General features: G+C 38.6%; 1 pseudogene; it reads left to right on the top strand.

Moving 5' to 3' along the window:
* Positions 1–12,952: 12,952 nt before the first annotated feature.
* On the top strand, positions 12,953–21,528 carry LOC148877260 (ethylene-responsive transcription factor ERF053-like; annotated as a pseudogene).
* Positions 21,529–21,758: the final 230 nt, after the last annotated feature.

Here is a 21,758-nt window from a genome sequence, read left to right as displayed (position 1 = left end):
TTTTAGCAGTTTTAATAGTTTTATCTACGAAGTGGGCTTTTAGCAACTTTAACAATTTAAAACTGGGCCTTTACAGGTTGGGCTGAATTAAACATTCAATTAATTATCAATCCTTAGGCCCACTAGTGGGAGAATTAGGGCTGACATTCAGCCTTGATCGAACCCTAGATTCAGTCAAACCAGTTTGGAACAATCTGGTTCAAATGGGTTTAGGGTTTGATCTTTAATTAAAGATTTAATTCAAGAAATTAATATGAAATTATATACTCATAAAAGAAAATCAAGAATCAGTCAGATAGGTCTGTTCGCACAATCCATCATGCAAAACAGATGTTAGATCATAGTTTGCAATTTCATAAACTGCAAATTGCAGATAGCGATTCTCCCATATGCGAAATCTCCTTCCTTGCGCCGCCATCTTCGATCCAAAATAAAATAAATAGAAAACCTAATTTCTATTAATATTACATCAGATTGAATGCCTATACATTTAGTCAAAAAAATTATTTTACAGACCAAATGTAATAAAATAATCAAGAAACTACAAAAACATAGGTTCCCTACGACAATCAAAATTTCGATCTCCATGTGTATGAACAGCCCATAAATCAAGAAAATTATAAAGAACAATTCTAAATAATAATCAGATTTATAAAATTTAATTTCAGATTAATCTCCCATTAACTGGAAACAAATTTTCCAGAAAAACCTTATATCTACGCAAATCGGGTAGAACCCCTTCTGCCCATTTGCACCGGTTTAGATTTGATCCAATTCAGTTCAAGATTTGAATCTGGCTCTGATACCACAGAAGGGATGAGATATTCATCGTATGGACGCCCAAATCTTGCGAAATAGAATGGGCAAATTTCAAAAATTTCTCTCCATCTTACTGGGAATCGTATTCCCTATTTTAGAAAAATCATATTTTTCAATGATCAATCTTGAACCAAGAACCGAACCAGATCTGAACAAAAGCAGTAGTAGAGGGATATACCTGATATGGAGAAATAGTATCTCCCAATGGAAGTATTCATGCCCAAGGAAGGAACCAAAAACTGCTCCCACTAAAGATGACACAGTGTAGGATAGAGCAGAATCAACAACATTCTTCAAAAGAACCAGATCCTTCGCAAGAATCAGTTGGATGACATGTGAGCACTACTTCCAATCAGCCCTTTCACAAAGGACGGATATCAAGATCCAATCTTGATCATTCCCATTGAGAATAGGAGATCGAACTGGCAGATATGGCGGCGGCAAAGAGGAGGCGGCAAGAAAGAATTTAGCGCAGTGATGCTGAATTCTCTCTTTTGTGGTTTCAGCTCTGAAGAGGATGTGAATATAAATATATTCTTAAGGCTATCAGCTCCTAATCCTATTAGGAGTTACTGATCCAAATCTTATTTGGACCAGAATTCCCTTCAAGTGATAAGGGTAAACCCTTGTCTTATCTGCAGATTAGATCAGCCCCCTCCTAATCCTATTAGGAGGTTTCCAGATCTGAATCACATTCAGATCTGGACTCTCTAAGTGGATAGGGTTAAGACCCAATCATATCCGCTAATTTAATCTTAGAATTCGCCCCTTGTTTAACTAATCAAATCAGCCCAGTTCGAAATGGGCTTTAGGCCCAATAAGGTTATGTGCTCACTTAGCCTTTCAAACTACTGCCTAGTTGGGCTTCCTTATATGGCATGGGACCCAAACATTGATCTACACATCAGCCACATAGGTTCAGCCTAGTCTTTGTTACAAGGCCTGGCCGAATACACTGTTATGGACAGTGCACCCCCTGAAACCCATCACATGGGCTCTATGGGCTCAATACTTACCCTAAGTGGTCCCTAAGCCAAGCCACCTTGTAACACCTAGGGACTATGGGCAGATGCAAGATTAGCCCATCAGGTATTACCCTCAATGGCCTTACACTTAACCTCTCAGCGCATAATGATCAAACACCGCCCGACAAGAGAGGACCTCTCCCTCGGCTGCAAGGAACAATGCTGCACTCTCTCCTCACATGGATCCTGGGAATTAAAACCTTTTGCAAACGTTTATAAACCGTAATATATATATTTTATATCTCATATAAAATATATTTTGCAAAACAAATCTCAACGATTGAAATCGGCTGCCGGCAATCTTGGTTTCCATCAGAGAAAGTGCATCTCCGATCATTACCTTTGTCCGACAAAAGGGTTAATCCTGTCACTATGATCACCCACTCAGATGAATTCTCAGACTGTCCCAACATACCCAGGTTTTGATCCCCGCTAAGGATCTCACTGATTGGCATATCAAAGACAGCCCAATCCGACACCTAGTGCAGTATCATAATCGATTCTAGGGGTCAGGTGTAACTTTCCAGTTTTGCCCATCAATCTCCAAGGTCCAAGGCAATACTAGAAATCTAGTCCTGTTCAAAGATTCAATTAATCCTACACTGCATGTACCTCGGGTCTCACCCTGGTGGCAGAGACGGGCCACCCCAACCGACTTGGCAGCACATTAGTGTCAGCCTTATTAGGATAGGTCTCCCCAGACCGACCCACTGGCTGTGAACATTCTAAACCAACACAAGTCTCATAAGTGTCCAGTTTTAAGGGTATTACACAGAAACACACCATATATCATGAATCAAATATGTACTTTATTCATTTACAATAAATGTCATAAGTACATCAAACTGATTGGAGCTAAGGGCATACAAAACTATCTAACAATGGGTACCTGGGTATCACTTCAGGAGATTAGACTAGAGCTCCCACGTGGCATCTGTTGGGGAAGTCCCTTGCCATTGGATCAGAAGTTCCGTGGCTGCTAGATTCCCCTTCTTGATGATGTGTCGATCCAATACCTCTATTGGGCTGGGTTGGAGAATACCTTCAGTTGTCAATGGTTGCAAGGTGGCAATGGGGTGTATATGGGCCCCCAGTTTCATTTTCATCCACAAAACATAAAATATTGGGAGTAGTTTACATCCTTTTGGCAGCTCCAAGTGATAAGCTACTGTGCCTATCTTCTCTAGGACTTTGAATGGCCCAAAGAAACAGGTGGATAACTTTTGGGATTTCCTTGTGGCTATGCTGCTTTGGCGACATGGTTGTAAGCGTAAATAAATCCAATCCTTGATCTCAAATACCCTCTCATTCCGATGCTGATCTGCAAAATGCTTCATCCTTTCTGGGCTAGCTTCAAGTTGTCCCTAAGAATTGCTAGGATAACTTCCCTCTCTCTCAGTTCTTCATTCATTGACTGTACCTTAGTGGTGTCTGGCACATATTATAGCAGTGTTGGTGGTAGATATCCGTAAACAATTTCGAATGGAGAACTCTTGGTTAAGGAGTGGTGTGTGGTATTGTACCACCACTTGGCTAGAGAGATCCATTTGGACCAATGATGGGGAAGAGAACTGGTAAAGCACCGGAGGTATGTCTCACGGGTCCAGTTCAGTACCTTGGTCTATCCATTAGTTTGAGGGTGGTATGTTGAGCTCATACAAAGCTTGGTCCCCTGAAGCTTGAAGAATTCTTTCTAGAACTGGCTAATGAAGGTTGGGTCTCGATCAATAACTATAGATATTGGTATCCCATGTAGTTTGAATACCCCATCTACAAATTCTTGAGCAACATCCTGGGTCGTATATGGGTGAGACAAAGGAAGAAAGTGTCCGTACTTACTCAGTCTGTCTATTATCACCATGATGACTGACTTATGGTTTGAAGTTGGAAGACCTTCAGTGAAATCCATGGATATTTCAGTCCACACCTTTGTAGGAATAGGCAGAGGTTGGAGTAGTCCCAGGGTTGGGAGGTTCTCTGCTTTGTATCGTTGACAAACATCACATTCATGGACCCATGCTCATATTTCCTTCCTGTAACCTTTCCAAAAACAGACCCGCTTGAGGCATTGTAGTGTGTTTTGGTACACCAAGTGTCCACCTGTAGGAAAACAATGGGCTTCTTCAAAGAGTTTGATTCTGAACTGAGAATTTGGTCTTATCATCACCCGCCCATTCTTCCATATGAGCTCATGCTTCACTTCATATCTTGGCCCTGGTTTGCCTCCCCTAAGGATGGCCTCCTTGAGAACTTGTAGGTCTGGATCAGTGGCTACCTCCTCTTCAAGTGCTATCCAGCTAGGAATTGGTTTTGAGAGGGCATGAAGAGCTTCAAAGTGGCATCTCGATAGGGCATCTGCAACAAGGTTCTCTCTCCCCTTCTTGTATTGTACCTCAAAATCAAAGCCCATCAATTTGCTTATGAGCTTTTGTTGGGATGGGGTGTGAAATTTTTGTTGCAATAGATAGACTAAGCTACGGTGGTTGGTCCGGATAGTGAATTTCTTCCCCAACAAATATGGCCTCCATTTTTGAGTGGCCATCACGACAGCTAGGAGTTCCTTGCTATAAGTTGAGAGTGAGAGGGCTCGGCCCTGTAGAGTTTTTTTTGAAATAGAACAAGGGTTGACCATTCTGGGAGAGTACTGCCCCAATTTCATTTCCTAATGCATCACATTCTGGGAGAGTACCGCCCCAATTCCGTCTTCAACCCCTGAAAAAGCCAGATCAGCCTTTGCTGCCCAGGCCCACCCTCCCTTGCTAGAAGCTCATACCCCTTATTAAACTTACGATAATACCATGCAAGACCCATAAACCCCCTTAGCTCTTTTTCTGTCTTGGCTTGGGCTAGTTTTGATTGCTTTGTATCTTGTTAGATCCATGCTCACGGCTGATATGATGTGTCCTAGGTACTCAACCCGGTTTGTGGCTAACCTGCACTTCTTCATCCTGGCATACAATTATTTTTTTCTCAAAACTCCCAACGTTAGTCTTAAGTGGATTATTTGCTCAGTGCAAGACCTGTTGTAAACCAATATATCATAAAAAAAAAACATCAGAACAAAGTACCAAAGGTACTCATGGAAAATCTCATTCATTAATGCTTGGAAAGTCGAGGGAGCGTTACTAAGGCCAAATAGCATCACGAGAAACTCATAGTGCCCTTTGTGAGTTCTGAAAGCAGTTTTATGCTCATTGTCGCATTTGTTTTGGATTTGGTGATGACCGGACCTTAAGTCCAGTTTGGTGAAAATGCATTCTCCTTGTAACTCATCAATCAATTCGTCCACTACCGGGATGGGGAATCTGCCGGGAATGGTCACTCTATTTAGGGCCTGGTAGTCCACACATAATCTCCAAGACCCATCCTTCTTCCGAACCAAAGCACTGGAGCTGAATATGGACTAGTACCGAAGGTACTCATGGAAAATCTCATTCATTAATGCTTGGAAAGTCGAGGGAGTGTTACTAAGGCCAAATAGCATCACGAGAAACTCGTAGTGCCCTTCGTAAGTTCTGAAAGTAGTTTTATGCTCATCGTCGCATTTGATTTGGATTTGGTGATAACCGGACCTTAAGTCTAGTTTGGTGAAAATGAATGCTCCTTGTAACTCATCAATCAATTCATCCACTACCGGGATGGGGAATCTGTCGGGGATGGTCACTCTATTTAGGGCCTGGTAGTCCACACATAATCTCTAAGACCCATCCTTCTTCCGAACCAAAGCGCTGGAGCTGAATATGGACTAGTGTTGGGGTGGATTATACCTTCATGGAGCATCTTCTTAATGAGATCCTCAATTCATTCTTCTGGAAGTGGGGGTACCTATATGGACGAACATTTATGGGTCCAATTCCCCCTTCAAGGAAAATAGCATGTTCGTAGGCCCTAGTCAGAGGTAGTCCCACCAGTTCTTCAAATACATTAGAAAATTCAGTTAGTAGTTTATTAATCTCCATGCATGGACTGCTGACCTCTTGTGTTACCATTTGACCCACCATCTGTAACAAGTAGACCTGATGGGCCTTACAAATGGCTTGCTGACTAGAATCAGTCTCTTAGGCCTCTTGCTGCTCTGTCCCCTTGAAGATGTGTGTACCCATCCCATAAGGCTCACTGTGCTAAAGTCCCATTGGACAGGGCCCAGTGTTTTAAGCCAATGGGTTCCCAATACCGTGTCATACCTTATTAGAGCTAGGAGGAAAAAATCCATGGTAATGGTGGTGCCTTGGACTTGTATAGCCACCCCCGACCAGACACCGTTCCCAGTGAGCTTCTCACCATTGGCAACTACAACCTCAAAAGCCTGATCAGAGGTGGGTGTGATATTGCCTTTTTGGGCCAACTGTGGGTCTAAAAAGTTGTGGGTCGATCCATTGTCCACCAAAATGTGCAAGGGGTATTTTCCAATCCTTCCCAACAATCTCATAGTCTTAGGGGAATCACTCCCGATCAATGCTTGCAGAGAGATTTTGAGTGTTACCACATGGTCGCCCCTGTCCATTGATTGGTAGGGTTCATCATCTGTGACCGCCGATTTGTCCTTTTGTGGCCCCACAATCCAAAACAGCTATGGTGTTAAGGGTGGTAGAGCTCGTCACAATGGAAGCACAACCCCTTAACCCATCTTTCTCTAGCTTCTGCCAGAGTTATCTTCTTTATCTCTGGCACCTTGGTAGTGGTTGGACTGGATACAGGAGCCTTGGGTTTCTAGAACTCCGTCTGGTTGATTCTCCTTCTCGGATTTTGCTCCTCTTCCTCAAGAAGAGCTAGTCATATGGCATAGGACAGGGTGACAAGCTCAAACTTCTCGACACTGACTTTGAGGTCGGCATGGAGTCTTGCCACAAAACAGCCAAAGAGAAACTCCTCTGGCAGCCCTTTCACGCGGCTTGACAACCTCTGGAAGTCTTCCAGATACTCCTGAACTCCGGTCACATGGGTGAGCTTGGCCAGCCTACTAGCACAGTTCGATCCCATGGGACCATTGAACCTCCCATCCAAAGCCTCGACAAATTGTCTCCAAGTGGGTGAGGGATGGAGATCCTGAAACCAACTATCCATTGCTCCTCAAGAACTTCTTGAATTTCAAAGTATTGGCGAATCTGGAGGCGCCACTCATCCAGGTTTGTACCATTAAACCGGGGAAGGTCCAACTTAAGTCACCTCTGAAAGCCACCGTGAGAGCTTCCCCCCTTCTCCCCGCCCTAGGTCTGTGAGTCTTCCAGAGCACTCTGTCTAGATCCACCTTCGCCTGAGGTCAAAAGATTGAGCTTCTGAATGACCTTGTCCAATCTCCACCCGAGATCTTTCTGGCTCTTTTCGGTGCTGCTGAGCTGAAGTTCCACGTCCCCCACTTCTGGCTACCGAGGATCCAGTGGTTTTGATACCAAAATGGTATCTATCTTTTCTCTGATAAGAGAAGAGATCTTCTTCTTTCCCCGAGCAATGGTGCTCAACACCGCTCACAGAGGAGTTAAGAACAAAGGACAATTTTGGATATTAATTCACTGTATATGTTTATTCTCATATGGAGGTGTTTATATAACCCAATCTGTTACAACTAGTAGTGGAGGATCACTGAGTAACCGAATTGATCTTCTTGTAACTGAAAATATTCCCTCATGCAAGGTGGCAGGCTACATGTGAGACTCTCATGCAAGGTGGTGCTCGGGTGGCGGGTGGTCTAGCTGGGATGCATTCGGAGCAGGATCCGGGATCCATATCACATGGAGACATGGAGTCCTACACCTCATGAAAAAAGATGAATTTTTGTCTGCACTCATCTAGGTCAATTTTAATGTTGAGTATGGAAATTTCAACCATTGTGAATTTAGAAATAGATTAAACACCATGACTTCGTTACCATTATTGAGTTTAGAGAGGTTTGGTATTATAGATGATGGATACCGGTGATAGATGCCTAGACGGTGTCTCTCCTCTCTGCTTGTGTCCAAAATAGTAAAGAGAGAGAGGTGGTGACGGTAACAATTTATTGATCAAATTTCTGTGAGATTTCAAAGGTTTTCATTTAGCTTTACTATCTGTCACATTATTCAGAAAATGTTCTATGTCTTGGAAAATTTTGAAGATTAATAAAAGGCAAATTTGACATTTCAATCTTTTTCTCAATTGTTTAACACTGATGTTAATTGTCAAAAAACTTTGGGGTGCTTTAAGGGATTTTGCAAACAATAACGGTGTATAAACCTAGTTCTGAAAACTTATGGATAATTTAAGAGATTCTCTTAAAAAATAAGGAAAAATATGTAAAATTGGTTTAGACACAGAACGCAGAGCAACAATTGGAGAAGAAGACTATGATTTCATTAAGTGACTGAGATATTTATAAATAAAATTTGTAGGAGAAAATGCCCAACTTGGATAAAAGGTGATGAAATTGATCGGAGTTGAGAGCTTTTAGTAAACAAGTCAGCCGGCTGGTTGTAACTAGGTAAATGTTGTGGATGGATGGTTCCTTGCTGAACATGGTCTCTAAGAAAGTGGCAATCGATCTCGATGTATTTTGTACACTCGTGAAATACTAGATTTGCTGCGATGTGTAAGGTAGCCTTACTGTCACAATATAGAGGTATGGCATTAACAGAGATTGTGAGTTCAGCAAGGAGTCTTTTGAGCCATAAGAGTTCAGAAGTTGTGCCTGCCATTGCACGATACTCAGCTTCAGCAGAGGAGCATGAAATGGTATGTTGCTTCTTTGTTTTCCAAGATATGGGAGAGTTGCCAAGCATGGTAATGTAGCCTGTAGTGGAACATTGTGTTAGTGGGCAGTTGGCCAAATCTGAGTCACAAAATCCTCAAAGGGTGAAGTCATTCTGGGCTGCCATGAAGATGCTAGAAGAGGAAGTGCCTTTGAGATAGCAGACAACACGCAAAGCAGCATCGAGATGTTCTTGCTTGGGGTCATGCATGAACTGACTTAAGTAGTTGACAGTGAAGCATAAGTCCGGTCTAGTGACAGTGAGGTACATTAGTCGGCCAATAAGCCTACGATATTGTGTGGGATCAGCCAGAGATGGACTAGAAGAGTCAATGAAGTGTCTTTGGCACTCCAAGGGTGTTGGTGCAGGCTTGCAGTCTATCATTCTTGTATCTTGAAGTATCTCACGAATACATTTTTGTTGATTGAGGAATAAGCCTGAATCAGTGCGGGTTACTTCAAGGCCCAAGAAAAAACTGGGTGGTCCAAGATCCTTGATTCCAAAGTGCTCATTGAGGTAGGCTTTGAGAGAAGAAATGACTAAGGGATCATTCCCAGCAACTATAACATCATCAACATAAACTACGGCAGCAGTGTAATTTGTTTGGCAAACAATGAAAAATCTGTCATAGATTGAGTGAAGTCTAGGAAAAGAAGAGCTTGGGTGAATTTATGAAACCACGTGCGAGAAGCCTGTTTGAGCCCATAAAGAGATTTCTGCAATTTTCATACTCGACAATCACCTTGTTTGGAAAAAACGGGAGAGATAGTCATGTAAACTTCTTCATCAAGATCTCCATGTAGAAAAGCATTGTTAACATCTATTTGGTGAATGTTCCAATTTTTGGCTATGACAATAGCAAGTAGGCAACATACTATAATTAATTTTGCTACAGGCGCAAATGTGTCATGAAAATCAACACCTTCCACTTGGGTGTAGCCCTTGGCTATTAAACATGCGTTGAACCGCTCGATTGAGCCATCAACACGATATTTAATGCGATAAATCCATTTTGAACCAATAGATCGTTTACCATGTGGCAGTTCTGCAAGAGTCCAAGTGTTGTTCTTTTCCAAGGCTGCAGTTTCATCATCCATCGCTTATTTCCATCGAGGGTCAAAGGTTGCTTGGGCATATTTAGTGGGTTCAACCTCTAATGAACTGGTTGCATTATTAGAGGATGATGGTGGGAGGGAATATATGTAATCTTGTAGTCGGGCTGGGACTTTGTGAGACCATTATGGTCGTGTGGTGATAGCTGGGATCTATTGATTTGCGGGTGAAAGAGGCACAGTGGTGGGTTCAGGTTCATGGATATTAGGACTTGGAGGGGTCGAGTTTTGAGTGGATTCGGCAATGATCTCATTTGTGGACTGGAGAGCAGTATCAATGTGGGTCTCATTTGATTGTGGTAAAGGAATGATGGGTGATGGCTGGGGTTTCTGAGTTTGGGAGAAGGGGAAGATATGTTCATAAAAACTTACATCCAGGAAAACAAATATACGACCAGCGGTTAGGTCGAATATACGGTATCCTTTCTAACCATGTGGGTAGCCGACAAAGATACCTTTAATAGCCCAACTTGAAAATTTATCAAGGGTCGGGATGCACTTGAGCATAATATAGGCACCCAAATACACGTAAATGTTCATATGATAGTGGTGAATGAAATAGTGCTTCAAAAGGTGAGTAGACAGATAACACCGATGTAGGGAGAAGGTTGATGATGTAAGTGGCTGTCAATAAACATTCCCCCCAAAATGAAGTAGAGAGTGAGGCCTGAAATTTCAAAGCACGAGCTACTTCCAGCAAATGTCGATGTTTGCGCTCAACTATAACATTTTACTGGGGTATCAATGCAGTGGTTGGATGCAAGATGCCATGGTGAAGGAAGTACTCTTGCAGTGGCCGTGACATGAATTCAGAGCCATTGTCGGATCTGACCATTTGAACTAAACAATTGAATTGTCTATGCACCATGTTGCAAAAGTATATGAGGAAAGGGACTGCCTCTGATTTATTTCATAACAGATATACCCAAGTACAATGAGTTTTATCATCTACAATTGTTAGAAAAAAATGAGCCCCAGAATGTGAAGGAGTTCGATAGCCTCCCCATATATCACAGTGAAGAAGCTTGAATGGTTGAGAAACACGAGTTGTGCTGATTGGAAATGGAATCCGTGCTTGTTTGGCACGGTGGCAAGCATCACAACAAGTGTTTTGGGAGCTAGTTTGAACACCAAGAATAGAAGAAATACTACTTTTGGAAGCTTGGCCAAGTCGCCTATGCCATATGGTGCAATTATCTTCAAAGACAGTCGAATAAGTAGATGAGGGTGTCTGATCCACAGACTTGAAGTGGTAGAGACCATGGTGGAGTTTACCCACTCCAATCACCATCTTGGAAGCAAGGTCCTGGAGGACACAAAAGGTTGGAAGAGTAATACCACGCAGTTTATTTGAGCAGTAAGTTTACTAATGGACAGTAAATTGCACTTGAATTGTGGCATGTATATCACGTTATGAAGAAAAGTCCCATTAGCTAGAGAAACATAGCCTTGTTGGCTTGTTGGAATTATGTCACCAGTGGATAGATGAACTGGTTTAGTGAGGTTGCAGTGTGTGGTAAAATTCAGGTATGAAGCAACCATGTGGTCAGAAGCTTCATTGTCCAAGATCTAAGAAATAGGAAGGAAGTCATTACCGAATGCATTTGCCACTGCAAACTCAGGGGAGCTTACGTTCAACAAAGAGAGCAGTTGTGTATATTGCCGCATGGTAAGTCCATTGATTGGAGAGGTATCAGTGGTGTTGCAAGGCTGTGAAGGAATGGATTCAGTTCCAACTGCACAAGAACTCGATCCATTGCTAGGCCAGGTAGCTGGGGCCTTGTTGCCTTGACGGCCATATTTTCCTTTTCCCCAGTTGGGAGGGTATCCGACTAATTGGTAGCATTTGTCTTGAGTATGCCCCTATCGTTGGCAATGATCGCATCGAATCTTGCTTCAAGCTGGTCCATTTGAAGCACGAGGTGGTGGTTGAAATGAGGCTTGCAGTGCCGATGCTTCAGGAACCGGCGGGCCACAAAGAGAATTAGACTGCTGATGGCGTTCTTCTTGAAGTATCAAAGAATGCCTTATTGAGACAGGGCAATGGATCTGACCCATGGATGCTGAACCGTATGGTGTTGTAGTTTTCATGCAAGCCCATAAGGAATTGATGCAATCTTTCCTTCTATCGTTCAGCCGCAAGTATCTTTGTAGCAGCGCCACATGCGCATTTTGGATAAGTGATCAAGGTGCTGAGCTCATCCCAGAGTGTTTTTAATCTGGTGAAGTAGCTGGTGATAGAGAGATCTGCTTGCTGTAGCATGGCCAAATCTTGTTTCAATTGATGGATTCTTGGAATGTCACTCTGCGAGTATCGGACTTCCAGTTCTTTCCACACATCAAAGGCTGAATCTACGAATGCCACACTATCGTAGATTTCTTTTATCAGCGAATTGAGATCCATGCCACAACCATGGCTTTGCACTTCTCCCAAGCAGTCCACTCCGGCGAGGTTGGGTCAGGACATGACAAAGATCCGTCTATGAAGCAGCATAGATTTGTCAAAATCCTTCACGGTGTTTATCTTTCTGGCAGCATTGATTTGTCCCTTCCCAAAAGTAAAGATGGTTTACAATCTCTTATGGATAGGTATTCATCAAAAATTATGGATGTTTTGATTGGTCATAAGTCTTCCGGTTTCATGTATTTGTTACAACAACCTTCGTGCTTAGGTGTACAAATGTTGACGGCGATTGGCCACGGATCGAAAGATTATCCCAAGCGCGCTCATACCATGTAAAATTGGTTGAGACGCAGAATACAAAGCAACAATTGGAGAAGAAGACTGTGATTTCGTTAAGTGACAGATATTTATAAATATAATTTGGAGGAGAAAATAACCGACTAACATTTGTACACCTAAGCACGAAGGTTGTTGTAACAAATGACAGTTGTACAACTAACTTACAGTTGTAATATCTCTAACAAAATATATACTTTTGAAAAACTCACCCTTTTTGAAAAATCTATGATATCAAAAATACATGAAACCGGAAGACTTATGACCAATCAAAACATCCATAAATTTTGATGAATACCTGTCCATAAGAGATTGTAAACCATCTTTACTTTTGGGAAGGGACAAATCTATGCTGCCAGAAAGATAAACACCGTGAAGGATTTTGATCAATTGAAGTTACCCCGTGAATGTGGGTACCAATGTTTATCATGCCTTTGTCTTCATGGTATCAAAACCACTTTTACCATGCCAACGATCGAATCGGTATGATGGTATCGAGTATCATTTTGGATAGCTTGGACACAGATAATCGGTATGGAAATGCTTGAATATGTCAAGAAAGCATATGCAATATTTAAAGTTGAATTATCTACGAATAAGGTATAAAGTATAAACACAAGACATGCACACTTTAATAGGTTAAGAGAAACATTAGGATCAATAATACAAAGCTCTAAAAACATGTACGCATGATACAACAATTATTATTATATTTTAGTTTTTATAGTTATAACTCTATTCTAGTTTTGTAATTATATTTTTTTTATTTTTCTTAAGTTTTTTAGAAATATTTATTATTTAGTATTTTATATAAATAATAGCTCTATTTTTTCAACTAGTAAATATGTTTTCATTTTTAACATATAATTTATATGTAAAATAAAATATATAAGCATGTAAATCATTTAAGGTAGATAAAATAAATTATATTTTAATTTTCAGTTTTTAATAATTTTTTGGAGAAAATTAAATATTAGGTTATTTTTTTTCAAATTTATAATTATAGACATATTTCAACTTTTATAACTATAATTTTTATTTTTATTACAATATAAAAACAGTCCAAAAGTGGTTAACATAAAGAGTGATTTGAACCTTCACCACTTGTGTAAATAACAAATACTATTATCACTAAGTTATGACCAACTTATTTATTAAATAAGAGTTAGTTTTTTGTTTTAAGTACATAAATATAGGATTAAGGGTAAATTTCTTAAACTACTTTTATAGTTTAGCTAATTGACTAAGTGTACTCTTATTGTTTGAAAATTGACTAACACTACCCTTATTGTGTTGTTTCTGACAATTGACTAATACTTCCCTTACCGTTAGTGCCCTTTAATGGAAAGACAAAAAGACTATTTTACCCTTTATTCTTCTTCAATTTTTCAAAATAAAACTATGATTTGGAAAAGAAACACTAGTTCATCGAAACCCTAACCTTTCAAACCCAACCATCATCCTCCTCTTCGACCCTCTCTCTCCGTCACCTTCGTTCCGTCTCCTCGTCCCCCTTCTTCATGTTATTCTAGTGCTGGCACCGACATCAGCGTTAAGCTGGTGTCTTTTATCTTCTTTTTTTGCTTTTCCTTTTTGTTTGTCAATCCAGATCTCATCTATTTCTCAACAGAGCGGGCGGCAGCATGAGTGTAGCCGACATGGCAAACGTCAATAGCCGAAACAGGGATGTGGTAAGACTCAAGACAAGAGCAAGAATCCAATTAGCTTAGAGGGGCGCCAATGGATGCTGGTTTTTGAGTGGGCATCCATATCACCCAGGCCTCTCAAGAAGATACGAAGCCCTGAATGTAAGAATTCTTGTGTTTCAATCACAGATTAAGCAACTCACGTCTCAGTTTCTTCAGTAGTAGTACAGTTACTACAGATACGGTGATTACTCGACCTTCTTCCATGATTGTGTTCCCTTTCACCTTTGATGGATCTCAACAAACAGAGATGACCAGCCATTTCAGAACAACACCGTTGACTTTGTTCCATCAGCTATCGCCACAGCACCAACAACACCATCCACAGCATCAGCAGATAATTTCATTCACTCCCCAAAACCATGTGATGGGTTACCCGCCGTTCTTCCACGGAGAAGGGCAGTCGTTGCAGCAACTGTTGGACCGAGTGGCAGTCATTTGAACATTTTGGGTTCTAAATTCTTATTATTAAATCTACCCTTTTGTTATTTAGTTTTGTTCAAGTTGTTGGCTAAAAAAAGGAATTACAAGAATTAATATCATATTGAAATTAAAAAAAAAAATGATACTACTTTATTAAAGTTTCAAATGAGAAAATTTTGGATTTGCATCTCTTTTTCATTGAACTGCTGCATTAGTATTTGATTCACATTGGAGTGATGGAATTTGCTAGAGTGATTTATTAGGTCATTTGATATATATTTCTAATCCTTTGTTTTTTGGTAGACTACTCTCCTAAAAAAAACCTTGTGGCCATTTTCCATTTTGAAACTAAATTGTTTTTTTTTTTGCAAGATGTTCTTTTAAGATTATTGCACCTAAATGATTCAATTGTTGGATTGTTAACCACTAGTCCACTGCTTACTTTCCTATTTAATTTCCTAGAAAAGATCACTAGATTTTTTTTTGACTCCCTATTTACGTTGAAATTGATTTGTCTCTAATAGGAGTCTAGCATATCTGTTGTCTACCTTTATCTCTTCAAGATAACATCTTATCCTATTAAATCTCATTTGAATTTTAAGAGCAACAATTAACACATCAACTAAACTTTTAAATAAATTAATTTTATTTTGGACACCATGTACTAGAGGTCCATCTTATCCTCTTTGAACAATTATTATGTGATCCTCAATTTTCTTATAATTGCAATAGTCTTTGAATTGTTGAAACATTTATTGTTTTAGTCCTCTCTAAAATATCACACTTCAATCCCTATTTTATACATGTACTCCCTCAGAATTAGGAGTAGAAAATATATTTCTAAAGTTTAAAATAATAAAAACTAATAGAGAAATTACTATCCCTATTAATTAAGGAAGAACAAGGATAGTGAGAGTGAAATAGCATTAAAATACACACTAAAAGAAGTTGGAATGGAAAGCATGGGAGGATCAGCAATTGTAGTTAGTGAATTGAGCAACATTGAGAAATTAAATTGGAACTAATTTTCATATGTGGAAAGGAGAATTAGGACAATTTTGGAAAGAGAAGAGATAAATTACATGGTAGACAAGGAAATTCATTTATCTCCAAAAGATGAGACATCTCCGATGACAAATAAAGAATATGAAAAGTTTGTAAAAGATAATCAAAATGCAATATTAGCCATGTTAACTTTTATGGAACCCGATATAGAATTAATTTTTGAGGAACATGAAATGCAATGTTTGAAGCTATAATTGATAATATGATAAAGTGATTGAAACTAATATAGAATTGTAATTGAAAAGTATTATGCATGTAAAATGGCTGTATCCACCATATTAATGTATATCCAAGGAATTAGTTACTGCCAAAAATCCTATGCCTAAGAAAATGCAAGTATCCACCATATTATATAGCCATTAGAATCTTGAAAACTTATAGGGATAACATTAAACCTATCTGATACAACACTAAATATGCAAAACCTCCCTACTTTATTTGCCCTTGAATCTAAGAGGGAAAACAAAAAGAAAATATCACAAGCAATGATGGCAACGTCAAAAATAATAGGGCTAAAATGAAAATGAAGATGTCCCTCAACAAAATGAAAAATTCAAGGAAAAATATGAGGGAGAGAAGAAATGGAGAAAGAATTCAAAAAAAAAAAAAAACTTTAAGAAAAGGTTTTAATGTTACCATTGTGGAAAATTGGGCCATACTAAGTACATTTGCAGAGAATTGAAAAATAAAGAAAAAGAAAGGAGAAAATATATCATATGCTAAATCACTCGTTAGTGAGAAATATATTGGGAAAGTCCTGAGTATTGAAATTTACATAATAAATAAAATACCCACTAAGACTTTATGAAATGTGGAATGGTAGGAAGCAAGACCTATCACATATAAAAATATAGGGTTCGAAATATTTATATGTTAGACCCTATTTATAAAAAAAAGGCTAGGTAATAAAAAGGTAAGATGTACCTAAAAGATTCCAAGGGTTACACATGGTACAAAAGTGACTAAAAGGATACAAATTCTAGAGGACAAAAAAAGGAGTATGTAATGCATAAATTAAAATAAGCATTATATGGTCTAAAATGAGCCTCTAGAAAGTGGTCTTGTACTTTTTAGTTATGAATATGAAAATTTGTACTCATTAATGGGAGTTCTCACATGATATTATGTATATATATATATATATATATATATAGTTCCACATGATATTATGTATCATAGGAAAAAGGAAAAAACAAATTATGGTTAGCTTCTAGACTTGAAATGAAAGATATTATGTGTAATATCAATTTCTTTTACCAAGTATTAAAGAAGAGGGAAGAATTCTTCTCTTTCACAATAATCCTACTTGGATTAAATTATTTTGATTGAAAATATTTAATTTGATGAGAACTCCAACTAAGAAAGGAAAAAGAATTATGTAAGGAAAAGACTCCATGAAAAAGGAATTAGAGAAAAGGAAAACAAATACATTCAAATGCATTATATACATTAAAGCAAAAAAAATGTATTATATATGATGTGTTGATATAATTGAGCATTTGCAAAAGGTATTGCTAGTTAATATTAAAATAACCTTGGAAATTGCATTAGAAGGTGATTAGAGAGATACTAAGAATTATTCAAGGAGTAAAAAAATATTATAAATTAACCTAGCAATGCAATGATTTGAAATTGATAAAATATTGTGATATAAGTTTTATTTTGCAGGAGACAACCTGATGAGAATAAAAATTATCATATTTTTATCCCCAAATATTCAGTCTTTTATACTTAATTATTACTTAATTGGACTCATTATTCTTGTATTTTGATTCAAGGCAAGGAAACAAGTCGCAAGAAGGAAAACAAGGCTAGTCGGATGGTTTTTCACAGTTTCGGCACCGTTCAGTAATTTGGGCCTAACTCTCACATCCTAGCTCTGATTGGGCTGATTCAAGATGCACTGCAAAGTAAGAGCGAGATCTACAACTTTCATGTTTTCGGTTTTGACAGATTCGGTCTGCATCGATTTCAAAATTGGACTCTAAGTCGAAGTAAATTCGTAGTAAAGCCCATTTCACAGTTGAAGCCCAATTCGCATAAAAGCCTTGTAGCAGCCCAACTCGAATTCTAGAATAAAGAGTCATATCAGATTTAAATTTCAATTGAAATTCTATAAAGATAAAAGATTGAGATTACTAGATAGGATAGGATAGGATTAGATCTAAATTAGGACTTTCTACTTTTAAAAAAGAACTCCTAAGAGGAGTTGGACACAACCCCTCCTCCTAAAGCTATATAAAGGGGGGGGGGGGGGGGGGGAGGGGGACTAGCTTTTGGCATCAATCAATTACTGAAGTTCCCTATGAAGTAATCAAGAAGATCATCAAGAAAACTTCAAGAAGGAGATCAGCAAGAAGGAGGTGGTGGCAAGAAAAAGAAGAGATCTCAGCTCCAAGGGCGAAATCATGAGTTCTTCCTTTCCTCTTGTTTGATTTATTTTCTTTATTATGAACTGATTTATTTATACCTAGGGCCGTGGAAATCCTAACCATGACAACGAATATATTTTTATTAATATGATTTTTCCAAGATCGTGAATGCCATATAGTCTATGAATTATTTGCTTAATGTGATTAGGAGTGGTCATCTCTTAATTGATTAGGTTTATATGAATGAATCGGGAGAGGAATTCATATATTAGACCACATAATTCATAGTGTGAATTGAATGGTATATAAGGATATATACACATGATTCATCTAAATGTATATATTTTTCTTGCACTTAATGCATTTCTATCTTGAGAATTCCAGTCGAGCGATCGAGGGGTGACTTGATAGAAGTAGGTTTAATATATCTTGGGAAAGAATATTAAATAAAATTGGAAAAACTTCAGCTTATAGGAATGACAAATTACCTTGGTTAATCTCATCCTTTAATATTCATTGGAATGGTTTGGTGGACCAATGGTCCTAGCAATATCAATTAATCATTGCATATTCAGTTATTGATTGCCCTTGCTTTTATTTTCTTTTTTCTATTTTTAATTTTCAGTAGTTTTTATTGTTGGATCTGAATTTCAATTGTCCAAATAATTAGGGAAGGTTGTAGTTCTAATACTTATTTTGTTAAATCCTCGTGGGAACGATATTTTTATACTACTTGATAACTAGTGCACTTGCTAGGGTTATAATTTTAGCTATCACAACCTACTACTAATTATATTTTCCTCTTGGAAGGAGGAACAGTCTCCTAGAAAGAGTGTAACAAAACACACAATGAAAATGGAGTTTATTGCAATAAAACTATAGTTGAAGCAATAAAGCAATATGGATCCACAAGTTTATTGAAAATGTCAAGGTGGAAGGTACACCGCATACCTACAAGACCGGCCATGAACAAAAATGTTGATCAGGCCACAATCAAGATCATCAAAGATAAAGAGATTGGGCTGATTGAAAAGCATATGCTATTACAACATCATTATGTTCTTGATGTATGTAAAAAAATATGAATTGAATATGTGCCAACATGTGAAATAGTTGCCAAACCGTTGACCAATCCCAATTTAATTGATGGGCATTTTTTTAAATGGCATGTGAGGTCAATAGGACTACTGGGCAGCTAGTGCATCTCAGGCCTATACGACCAAGTGGGAGATTTTGGACCGAGTGGCCTATGGCCCTCGATATATATCATCCTCGACATGTAGTTCTATCCGTAGGCCAACGGGAATAACCACACGATCGATGGAGTATTTGCTCTATGTGGACCAGCATGCACACACAATCAACACATCTTTTTCAATTATTATTGTTATTTATTATTTTCCTATAAAATAAAATCTGTTTTGACTTATCTCTTTTAAACTTGGTCCACTAGAGTAGTTGTTGGTTGAGAAAATGTCTCAACGACCAAGGACAAGTGTCTCATCCCAATGGAGGCTAATCCCAACTGTTTAGAGAGATTTTTGGGTAGTTCCTACCCATTGGAACAAACCTAGCAGTCATAAAAGGGTTTATAATTAGAAACCAAAATATTGAGGAGTGCACTTGAACTACTGAGAACATTTCTCCCTCTCAGCATAACACTCTCTCTTAATCTATCTTGATTATTAGCTATAAATATATAACTCTAGCAAGTGCACTAGTTATCAAGTAGTATAATAATATCGTTCCCACGGGGATTTAACAAAATAAGTATTAGAATCACAGTCTTCTTTAATTATTTGGACAGTCGAAATTTAGATTTAAAGAAACAAGAACTACTGAAAATAAAAACTGGAACAAAGAGAAAATGGAAACAAAGGTGATCACTAACCGAATATGCAATTACGAAATCGCTAGGACTTTTCGTCCACCTAACCAATGTAATGATTATCGATGAGTCCAATTATCCAAGACTAATTTATATTCCCATAAGCTGAGATTTTCACAAATTTATTTAATATTCTCTCTCGAGATATACTAAACCTACGCCCATCATGTAACCCTTCGATCTCTCAAGTAGAGCTCTCAAGATGGAAGTGCATTAGGTCCAAGAAAACCATTAAATTCAGATGAATCATGTATATATATCTCTATATACCATTCAATTTACACTATGAATTATTCTATTAATTATGTGAATTCCTCTCTCAATTCATTCACATAACCCAAATCAATTAAGAGGTGGCCAAGCTCTAAATTGCATTAAGCACAATAATTCATAGACTATATGAAAATCACAATCTTGGATAAATCAAGAAGATAAAAATATATTCATTAACATGGTTAGGCTTTCCACAGCCCTAGCAAGAAATAAATCAGTTCATAATGGATGAATTAAAACAAACAAAGGGGAAGAAAGAACTCTTAAATTCGCCCATGGTGCTGAGATCTCCTCTTCTTGAAGTTTCTTGAATTCTTGAACCTTTCTTGAACCCTTCTTGACTGATTGCTTCTTACTCCTTGATTCAAATCAGAAGTTGAATGATTGAATGATTCAGTGATCAAGTGGTTCAGTGATGCTTAAAGCTGGTCCTTCCCCTCCTTTATATAGCTTAAGGGGAGGGGGTGGTCTCCTACTTCCTCTTGAAGTTTATCTTACAAGAATAGAAAATCCTATTCTAATCCTATTCTTATCTCTTTATCTAATGAACTCAATCCTTAGATTACATCAAGAATTTAGATCTTGAAAGACTCTTCTCAGTTTCTTGTTCTTGGATTCATAATAGACCTCCTCTGCGAATTGGGCTTCAGCCAGGCTTTTCTGCGGGTTGGGCTTCAGCTGCAGATTGGGCCTTTCTACGAAATTGCCCCGACTTCGGGCCCGGATTTAACTTCGATGCAGGCCGAATCTGTGAAATCCCAAAACATAAAAGTTGTGGCTTTTTCTCTCATCTTTCAAATGGATCTTGAATCAGCCCATTCGGAGTTCGGAGACGCGATTTAGACCCAGACCACTGAACGATGTCGAAACTGTGAAAAATCATCCGATTTATCTTTCTTTGTTCTTGATGTCTTCTTTCATACCCTGGACCAAAATACAAGAGATATGAGTCCAATTAGATGCTAATTTAGTATAAAAGATAGAATAATTTAGAATAAAAATATGATAAATTCTACTCTCATCAGCCTCCACTTTGGGTTGTTGAAGAAGTTTGGTCCCCGTGTTCAAACTTGGCAAGAGTTCCTGGATTTTCACATTGTATCATCTCAACCTTCAGCAACAGCAACAATGTCTGCAATATTGGAGTGACGCGTTGAATCTTAGCCCTTAGGGCTAGACGATGATGATGAACAAATTGGGACAACGTGGCAGGAACATGTTCAGACCTCCAGTCGCTCCAAGCTACACCACCCATCTCTATAGAGGAGTAAAGCAACGTCATTGGGGTAAACGGGTAGTTGAGATTCGTCTCCTTGCAACAGGACTCGCCTTTGGCTTGACACCTTTGACATAGCAGAAGATGCCACCTTGGCCTATGAATGAATAGAGATTCGTCTTTAAGAGGTATGGACATAGATGAAGATGGAGGAAGACGATAAACAATTCCCTATTCATCTTTGATACACCTTTGACACAACAAAGATTCGTCTCCCTCGCAATAGTTCTCTGTTCACCATCAAGAAAACAATGAATAGAGATGAAGATGGAAAAGGAGAAGGGGAAAGAAAGAGGGAAGAGGAGAGAGAGAGATCGGGGAAGGGACCTAGGCGGAG

Source organism: Nelumbo lutea, chromosome 1 (genome assembly GCF_056320005.1).
Source record: "Nelumbo lutea isolate HS-2025 chromosome 1, American lotus-T2T, whole genome shotgun sequence".
NCBI lineage: Eukaryota > Viridiplantae > Streptophyta > Magnoliopsida > Proteales > Nelumbonaceae > Nelumbo > Nelumbo lutea.
This window is presented reverse-complemented; position numbering and strand designations above follow the sequence as displayed.